This window comes from Podarcis melisellensis (assembly GCF_964234715.1).
Source record: "Podarcis melisellensis genome assembly, chromosome: 14".
NCBI lineage: Eukaryota > Metazoa > Chordata > Lepidosauria > Squamata > Lacertidae > Podarcis > Podarcis melisellensis.
In genome coordinates this window covers 21,650,758-21,661,525 of record NC_138546.1, presented here as the reverse complement: position 1 = coordinate 21,661,525, position 10,768 = coordinate 21,650,758, and positions in this window count along the sequence as shown.

Genomic DNA, 10,768 nt, shown 5'->3' with positions numbered 1-10,768 from the left:
CAATGGTCTAAGGCATGGGTAGGTAAACTAAGGCCCAGGGGCCGGATCTGGCCCAATCACCTTCTAAATCTGGCCCGTAGACGGTCCGGGGATCAGCATGTTTTTACATGAGTAGTATGTGTCCTTTTATTTAAAATGCATCTCTGGGTTATTTGTGGGGCATAGGAATTCGTTCATTCCCCGCCCCCCCTGCCCCAAAAATATAGTCTGGGCCCCCACAAGGTCTGCAGGAAGTGGACCGGCCCTCTGCTGAAAAAGTTTGCTGACCCCTGGGTCTAAGGATATTAAAAAGAGCCCGCTGCATCAGACCCCAAACTCGTATGGCCTAGGATTCTGTTCTCAAAGTGGATAACCTCTGGGGAACAACAGCCCATGTATGATTCCCGGCAACTGATATTCAGAGACTTACTGCTTCTGACTGTGGAGAGAGAGCATAGCAATCATGATTAGTAACCATTAGTAGCCGCCTCCTGCATGAATTTGTCCAATTCTCTTTTGAAGCCATCCAAGCTGGTGGCAATGACTGCTTCCTGGGGGAGTGAGTTTAACTATGTTTAACTATGCACTGCATGAATAAGTCCTTTCTTTTGTCTGTCCCGAATCTTTCAGCATTCAGCTTCATTCGATGCTCATGAGTTCCATTGTTATGAAAGAAGGAGAAGAACTTTCCTTTCTCCACTTATGTCGTGCATAATTTTTAAACACTTTTATCATTTCTCGTCTAATTTGCCCTTTCTCAATAAAAAGAAATAGATTTATATCTTCACACAAAGACTAAGAATACATAACTGCATTTGCTCACATTTATAACGTCTGCGTCTTCCTCTGTTGTCCCCTCCCCTGGCAAAATTTTGTGTGAATTAATTTTTTAATGGGTAGTACAATTTATGAGTTTGCACCCATCAGGCCAAAAATCAGCAAAGTCATAACAAAGTCATGTTTTGGTATGCCAGCTCGATTCAAAATGATGCCCACCATCGAAATATCAATGAAGATGTCCATCCCCACCTTAGAAACCCTTTGTGATATCTCCAAAGGTGGAGATGTCAAAGTCATGCCAAAGTCACTTTTCAGTCTGCCATCTTGATTCAAAATGGTGGTCGGCTTCCAAGCATCAACAATCACTGCTCCCTGCAGCTTGGGAAACATCGTACTGAACTTGGCAATGACATATAAAGAGGTGACCAAACCTATGGAGAACAGATGGATAGACAGACCACTTTCAACATATATAGCAGATGAAGAACATCCAGCTCTGTTTCATACAGAGCAGCTCAAAACCCAAAACAGAACTTGAAATGGAGAGAACACAGAGTGACTCAGAAGCACACTGAAAAGGGCAAATCTTGGGGTCTGGGTGAAACTGGATTCTAATAATGCCATATTTCAAACAGTGAAAATCTGGACAGAAAAGTTGTTGAGGGTTTTTTTTTGCAAAATTGCTAGTTTGGGGGGAAATTCAGCAAAAATGGCACTGCTAACATGGGTTGCCATACGTCTGGATTTTCCAGTACATTTTCCCGATTTCCGCCCAAACATTGCTGCCAGCTGCAGTGTTCCAGATATGCCCAGGAAAATCTGGATGTATGGCAACCCTATTCTAACTGCCAGAATATTCAGGTCTCACCTCCTCCCTCTCAACTGTTCCCATTCCTTTTCAACTTGGGAAGTCTAGTTCTGCTATCTGGAGCTTTTCATAGCACTTTCGAATAGAAACAGCAGGCGGGATTGCACAGTATCATGGCTACAGTGACAATTACAAGATGAGCACAATCAAGTTGAAATAGTGAGAGGCTATTTTGGGGGAGATCGTGGAGCTTTGCCATCTATTTTTTAGAGAGCGGGAAACGGAGCACTCTCTGACAGGAGAGAAATTGAAGAGGATTTGCAACGTCCAGTCTCCAGCAACAAGAGAACAACCGTAATTTGGTGCATGCCTCCTCCATTCTTCTTCTGATTCATCTCCTCCTGCTGCCGCTATGATGTACAAGCAAATTGATCCATGCACTACATTGAGAAGTTTGCTGTGAACTTTGGAACAAAGAAATGCAGGCAGCAGAGCAAATGAAAGGCCATCCACAGGAAGTGATCTACAACACCTTCTTGGTACAGGGCACTTTGCAAACAGGTTCCACAGGCAACCAGGACCATCAAGTTGTTGTTGTTTAGTCGTTTAGTCGTGTCCGACTCTTCGTGACCCCATGGACCAGAGAACGCCAGGCACCTCTGTACTCCACTGCCTCCCGCAGTTTGGTCAAACTCATGCTGGTAACCTTGAAAACACTATCCAACCATCTCGTCCTCTGCCGTCCCCTTCTCCTTGTGCCCTCCATCTTTCCCAACATCAGGGTCTTCTCCAGGGAGTCTTCTCTTCTCATGAGGTGGCCAAAGTACTGGAGCCTCAGCTTCACAATCTGTCCTTCCAGTGAGCACTCAGGGTTGATTTCCTTCAGTATGGAGAGGTTTGATCTTCTTGCAGTCCATGGGACTCTCAAGAGTCTCCTCCAGCACCATAATTCAAAAGCATCAATTCTTCGGCGATCAGCCTTCTTTATGGTCCAGCTCTCACTTCCATACATCACTACTGGGAAAACCATAGCTTTAACTATACGAACCTTTGTTGGCAAGGTGATGTCTCTACTTCTCAAGATGCTGTCTAGGCCTGTCATTGCCCTTCTCCCAAGAAGCAGGCGTCTTTTAATTTCGTGGCTGCTGTCACCATCTGCAGTGATCACTGAGCCCATGAAAGTAAAATCTCTCACTACCTCCATTTCTTCCCCTTCTATTTGCCAGGAGGTGATGGGACCAGTGGCCATGATCTTCGTTTTTTTTATGTTGAGCTTCAGACCATATTTTGCGCTCTCCTCTTTCACCCTCATTAAAAGGTTCTTTAATTCCTCCTCACTTTCTGCCATCAAGGTTGTGTCATCTGCATATCTGAGGTTGTTGATATTTCTTCCGGCAATCTTAATTCCGGCTAGGGATTCATCCAGCCCAGCCTTTCGCATGATGAATTCTGCATATAAGTTAAATAAGCAGGGAGACAAAATACAGCCTTGTCGTACTCCTTTCCCAATTTTGAACCAATCAGTTGTTCCATATCCAGTTCTAACTGTAGCTTCTTGTCCCACATAGAGATTTCTCAGGAGACAGATGAGGTGATCTGGCACTCCCATTTCTTTAAGAACTTGCCATAGTTTGCCGTGGTCGACACAGTCAAAGGCTTTTGCATAGTCAATGAAGCAGAAATAGATGTCTTTCTGGAACTCTCTAGCTTTCTCCATAATCCAGCGCATGTTTGCAATTTGGTCTCTGGTTCCTCTGCCTCTTCTAAATCCAGCTTGCACTTCTGGGAGTTCTCGGTCCACATACTGCTTGAGCCTTCCTTGTAGAATTTTAAGCATAACCTTGCTAGCGTGTGAAATGAGTGCAATTGTGCGGTAGTTGGAGCATTCTTTGGCACTGCCCTTCTTTGGGATTGGGATGTAGACTGATCTTCTCCAATCTTCTGGCCACTGCTGAGTTTTCCAAACTTGCTGGCATATTGAGTGTAGCACCTTAACAGCATCATCTTTTAAAATTTTAAATAGTTCAGCTGGAATACCATCACTTTCACTGGCCTTGTTATTTGCAGTGCTTTCTAAGGCCCATTTGACTTCACTTTCCAGGATGTCTGGCTCAAGGTCAGCAACCACACTACCTGGGGTATACGAGACATCCATTTCTTTCTGGTATAATTCCTCTGTGTATTCTTGCCACCTCTTCTTGATGTCTTCTGCTTCTGTTAGGTCCTTTCCACTTTTGTCCTTTATTATGGAAATCTTTGTACGAAATGTTCCTTTCATATCTCCAATTTTCTTGAACAGATCTCTGGTTCTTCCCATTCTATTGCTTTCCTCTATTTCTTTGCATTGCTCGTTTAAGAAGGTCTTCTTGTCTCTCCTTGCTATTCTTTGGAAATCTGCATTCAATTTCCTGTATCTTTCACCATCTCCCTCGCATTTTGCTTGCCTTCTCTCCCCCGCTATTTGTAAGGCCTCATTGGACAGCCACTTTGCTTTCTTGCATTCCTTTTCATTGGGATGGTTTTCGTTGCTGCCTCCTGTATAATGTTACGAGCCTCCATCCATAGTTCTTCAGGCATTCTGTCCACCAAATCTAAATCCTTAAACCTGTTCCTCACTTCCACTGTGTATTCATAAGGGATTTGACTTAGATTGTATCTTACCGGCCCAGTGGTTTTTCCTACTTTCTTCAGTTTAAGCTTGAATTTCGCTATAAGAAGCTGATGATCTGAGCCACAGTCAGCTCCAGGTCTTGTTTTTGCTGACTGTATAGAGCTTCTCCATCTTTGGCTGCAGAGAATATAATCAATCTGATTTCGATGCTGCCCATCTGGTGATGTCCATGTGTAGAGTCGTCTCTTGTGTTGTTGGAAAAGCGTGTTTGTGATGACCAGCTTGTTCTCTTGACAGAACTCTATTAGCCTTTGCCCTGCTTCGTTTTGATCTCCAAGGCCAAACTTGCCAGCTGTTCCTTTTATCTCTTGACTCCCTACTTTAGCATTCCAATCCCCTATAATGAGAAGAACATCCTTCTTTGGTGTCACTTCTATAAGGTCTTGTAAGTCTTCATAGAATTCGTCAATTTCAGTTTCTTCAGCACAAGTAGTTGGTGCATAAACTTGGATTACTGTGATGTTAAAAGGTCTGCCTTGGATTCGTATCGAGATCATTCTATCATTTTTGAGATTGCATCCCAGTATAGCTTTCGCCACTCTTTTGTTGACTATGAGGGCCACTCCATTTCTTTTACGGGTTTCTTGCCCACAGTAGTAGATATGATGGTCATCCGAACTGAATTCACCCATTCCCGTCCATTTTAGTTCACTGATGCCCAGGATGTCAATATTTATTCTTGCCATCTCATTTTTGACCACCTCCAACTTACCCAGGTTCATGGTTCTTACATTCCAGGTTCCTATGCAATATTTTTCTTTACAGCATTGGACTTTCCTTTCGCTTCCAGGCATATCCGCAACTGAGCGTCCTTTCGGCTTTGGCCCAGCCGCTTCATCAGCTCTGGATCTACTTGTACTTGCCCTCCGCTCTTCCCCAGTAGCATGTTGGACGCCTTCCGACCTGAGGGGCTCATCTTCCAGCGTCATATCTTTTATATGCCTGTTGTCTTTGTCCATGGAGTTTTCTTGGCAGGGATACTGGAGTGGCTTGCCGGTTCCTCCTCCAGGTGGATCACGTTTGGTCAAAACTCTCCACTATGACCTGTTCATCTTGGGTGCCCTGCTCGGCATAGTTCATAGCTTCTCTGAGTTCTTCAAGCCCCTTCGCCACGGCAAGGCAGTGATCCATGAAGGGGGGGACCATCAAGGGGATGGAGCAATTCCCCTATGAGAAAAGGCTGCAGCCTTTGGGGCTTCTTCACTTTGAAAAAAGGTGAGAAGTAGCAGCCACTAGGCCCTTGGCCACCTTTGAAAACCTTCTCCTGACAGCAGAGGTACACAGTAAAGGGATGGTATCCACAATATACAAAACACTGCTTCAAAATCCCACAAACACCCTTGACATGATCAAAGAACAATGGGAGCACAACATAGGCTATGAAATTAACCCCACCCAATGAACTAGAATGTGGTCTAAACCTCCCTTTAAGTCCATATCAGCCAAAATAAGGGACCTCACTCTGAAGCTCACCTACATCTGGCACTTAACACCACAGAAACTAGCGCTTATACACCCAGGAACCTCATCAAGATGTTGGAGAGGATGCACCTCCAGAGGCACATACCTCCACATGTGGTGGGAATGCCCTAAAACCCAATCCTTCTGGACAGCGGTCCTACAAGGTATATGCAGAATAACTAAACAGGTATTAGAACTCACTCCAGAATTGACCCTACTGAACATCTTCCAAGATCGTAATGACTACTGACATTATAGAAAGTTTATAACCCACCTCCTCTAAGCAGCCAGACACTGGAGAGACCTGCCAGGAGTAAACATGAACCAATGTTATTAAATTATAAACACCAGAACTCGTGGACATTGAATGAAGTCAATGCAATGTTGGGAGATCTTCATCTAGTCCAACATCCTGTTCTCTCATTAGCCAACCAGATGCTTAGGGGAGCCCTTCAAGCAGGACCTGAGCTCATGAGCACTCTCCCCTCTTGTGGTTCCCAGCAGCTGGTATGCAGAGTCATTACTGCCTCCACCTAATCATCAAGGCCATAGTCATTGATTGCCTTCTCCATTCATTTGTCCAGGCATCTTTCAAAGCCATCCAGCTTGGTGGCCATCCCTGCTTCCTATGGGAGAAAGTTCCATAGTTCAAATCTGTACGGTGTGAAGAAGTCATTTCTATTATCTGTCCTGAATCTTCCAACATGCAGCTTCACTGGATGCCTATCAGTTCTGGAAACGTTTTTCCACCCACTTTCTGCTCCCCATGCACAGTTTTATCTCACCTCCATTTTCTCTAAACTAAAAAGTCTGAAATGCTGCAACATCTCTTCCTAGTGGAGTCACTGCAACATGGTGCTTTTAGGGTGTTTTGCAGGACAGCCCTGCTCAGCACAAGTCAGAAGGGATCAGGGGATATTCAATTCAGTTCATATTTAAAACCAAGTCTATCAAATTTGCACTTCCTGAAACAATCTGCAAACTGATGTTACCCTTTGAAACTTTCCCTGATCCTAATTTTGCTATTTCACCAACCAAACATTTACAAAAAAATAATAATGTATATATTAAGGGAAATTGTGCATAAAAAGAATATATTGGTGAAAATGGCAGACAAAAATGCATTGTATTAGAGGAAATTGCAAAATTGTGTACGTGAATCAAAACTGCATAGTTAAATGTGGCTATTAGGAGAAATTCACACTACAATGCTGATGAATTTTTATAAGGATTTACACACACACACACCCTGCAAATTGTTGCAAAAAGTGGGGAATGGAAGTTAAGATTGGGGAAATGAGAACCCAAGAGAACCAAAACTGACAGATCTTTCCATTCCTAGCTGTCAGTTTCCCATCTGAGCACTACTTAGACCAGCTTCCTCAACCCATTGCCCTCCACTTTGAACCACAGCTCCCATCATCCCCAGCCAGAACAGCCATGTCAGCCACAGCTAATGGCAATTGCAGTCCTAAACATCTGGAGGACTGTGTTACAAAAGGCTGGTCTAGACAAAATTCTTCATTTTTCCACCTTTTGAAAGCTCTTCCTTTTACTTTTTTAAAAATAATATTTTTTAAAAAAAAAATCTCTTGGGAGGGGGGAAGTCTGTTCTAGCCACTTTTGCCATCAAGCCTTCACCTTCCAAATTAAACAGCCATGGCAGAGCCTCAGGCGTCTCAGCGAAAAACCTGCAATCATAATCGCCGCATTCAAGGAAGGGAAATGTTTTGGCCTGTGCAGTAGATTTACGAGGCTTGGCTTTCCCCCTTGTTGGAAGCCTCTTGGAGGAGGGAGGCCTCAGCAAACACATACATGCTGTCTTTTTCAGCACACAGCAAATTACAAATAAAAAATAAAAAAATCACTTGTTTGCTTTTTGAAAAAGAACCCAAAAGGTACACAGGACTGGAACATTTGCTTTGCCAGCCTAGCCATCTTCCTCCGGAGTCAGGAGGCAAAAGAGTCTCCAAATAGGAATAATAGACTCATCAAATTTTAGCGTTCGAAAAGACCCTGACGGTCATCTATTCCAGCCCCCTGCAATGGAGTCCAATTACTGCAGGGATAGCCAGAGTGTTGCCCTCTAAATGCTGTTGAACTACAACATCTCGCACTGCAGACAGCATGGCCAATGGTCAGGGATGATGGGAGATGTGGTTCAACAGGATCAGGATGGCACCCAAGCCCTATTGCATAAACCAGTCTTTGCCAACCCGGCACCCTCCAGCTATTTTGAACTACCCCCAACCGTTGGTCTGGGGCTTTGTCCTGCTGTCAGGGGCTGGTGGGGGTAGAGTCCAAGAACATCTGGAGGGCCACAGCTTCCCCACCCCTGCCCTAACCAAGCATGTACACACAAGCACAAAGACAGACATCACCCAAGAGCATTCAAAATGGCTTTCTTCAAGGGCACACTCATTGTTGGGGTGGAAGTTTCCAACTCTCTGCCAAGGCACCAGCGTCTTGCCTTGTCTTCCAAAACAGCTGACTAAGCCATCGCTGGAGGATAAATATAGACACCAACCACAGGACCAGCTGAAATGTCTGCTCTGTGAGTTTTCAGCGCCACACCCTAGCAGAGTGAAGGAGCGGGAAATGGAAAAACTTTGGGCAAAGTCAGTAGAGGCTCCCTGTTGACCAGACACGGTTCCCTTTTTCCTGTAGCTGCTTGTCTGCTAAATGTTGGCCCTCTTTAAGCCTTTGGGGGACACCCTCATCCCTGTTAAAATTTGGTTATTGTGAGTTGCTACAGTGATCAAGCTTCAGGGTTCATCCCCCTTCCCAGGCTCTGAAGAGGGGAGTGGTTGATTTTGTGTGTGTGTGTTGTGGGTAAATCCATGCACATGGACCCTAAGACAGCATTTAGGAGCGTTTCGTGCAGTATTCTCAATAATTCAATACAAAGCCATGATGTTTTTCCAAGAAATCTTTACACAGAGACCTCCAACTGTTTGAGGCAACAATGCCTTTGAATACTAGCTGATGGAAACGCAAAAGAATTGCAGAGTTGCAGAGTTGGAAGGGACCCATGAGGGTCTTCTAGTCCAGCCCCCTCAAATGCAGAAATCTTTTTGCTCAACGTGGAGCTCAAACCCACAACCCTATGATTAAGAGTCTCATGTTCTACCAGTTGGGAGAGTGCTCTATGTCGCCCAAAAAAGCTGAACAACGTTTCTGTCCAGATTTTCACTGCTTGAAATATGGCAACCCTAGGTGATGATGGCAATTCAACAGCTCATCATGACAGCTCCCTCTATCTATTCCAAAAGGCAATCAGCTTTATTGATCCATGATTGCACACACGCCAAGGAGCAATGTTTGATTAAAGCTCCCCCTGTTTTAAAGACTAATAAGCTATTTATGTGCCTGTGTACTAAGGACAGATCTGTGTGACATGACCTCTTGAAACACTCCAGCTAACTTACAGGGACAATACTAAGAAACAGAGGAAGTGCCTTTATATTGAGTTAGAGCAATGGTCCATGCAGCTCAGTATTGGCTCCACTTACTGCCAGCAACTCTCCAAATTAACAAGTGTCTCCCAGCCATACCTTGAGATGCTGGGTTTGAACCTGAGACCTGAGAGCCAGTGTGGTGTAGTGGTTAAGAGCAGTGGACTTGTAATCTGGTGAACTGGGTTCGATTCCCCACTCCTCCACATGCAGCTGCTGGGTGACCTTGGGCCAGTCACACTTCTCTGAAGTCTCTCAGCCCCACTCACCTCACAGAGTGTTTGTTGTGGGAGAGGAAGGGAAAAGGAGATGGTTAGCCGCTTTGAGACTCCTTGGGGTAGTGAAAAAGCGGGATATCAAATCCAAACTCTTCTTCTTCTTCTTCTTCTTCTTCTTCTTCTTCTGCAGACAAAGCAGGTGCTCCAACACTGAGCTATGGAACACAAGAAGGAACGCAGGAAGTCATACCATCTAGCTCAGTATTGATGACACTGACTGGCAGTGGTTCTCAGGGGTCCAGGCAGGAGGTTTCTCCCAGCCCTACCTTGAGATGTTGGGGATTCAACCTGGCACCTTCTGCAGGCAAAGCAGATGCTCAGCCACTGAGCTACCTTTACAGCCTGAGGAAACAAAAAGTGCATTAGGAGGATTTTTGTGGGAGAATTCAGATGCAAGCAAGGTCCTTGGCAATGAGGACGGACTTTAAATTGGCATGTGTTTTGAAAAGGTTATCTGTACCTATTAGGGCTTTGTCTGAATACTAAGTGCTAGCCACTATGCCTGTTGCCTTTACCCTTTTCCATTAAATTGAGCAGGATCAAAATGTCTGTGCTCCTTGCTTTCCTCTTTTATTTTTATTTTTGCATCAGAAGTCTCATTTCGGTTATTTGCACTGACCTTCTGCACACCTCTCTTGATGGGTTTGTTGTTGAGCAGCTGCTTGGTGATTCTCTAATCGCATCAAGAGCTCCTTGCCATGAAGCAGTCAAGAAGCAGAACAGTTGGGAAATGAGCAGCGCCAGGAGAGGGAGGCAATTAATAGATCCGACGACGGTTCACTTTTTCAGGTAATGCTTTCTCCCAAAAAGAGGGCCGGCCATCCAAACCAGAATGAAGCACACCATGACTGGCAATTGCTTTGTCCACTTTTGCTGGTGGCTCTCAGACAAATCCATTTGCCACGCTCAAGCAGAAAACATGAGCACTGTTTATTGGTAGCAGTGGGAGGGCATCAAGGGCCACATTCCCTTCCAGGGGCCACATGCCAGTGTTGGGTGGGGCCAGAGGCAAAAGTGGGCGGAGCAACAAATGCAGTTTTCACCCTGTCAAGTAGACTGGTTTCTGCATGCACTAACACATCTCTTCGCCTTGCAGGGAAGCAAGAGGCATCATCAGAGTTTAAACACACATTACAGCCAAGGGGAAATGCTCAGGGTGCAAAACATAGCCAGTGAGGAGTGTGGCCTGAGAAGAGTTCTGAGAGCTAAATATCCAGAGGGTCACACACCCCACTGCTAATCTATAAGAGGAACACGAGAAATGGGTTTCCTGTTCCACTTTTGAATGTGAAGCTCATTAAAAGGAATGATGTGCAGGCAGTGACCCTACCCTTCT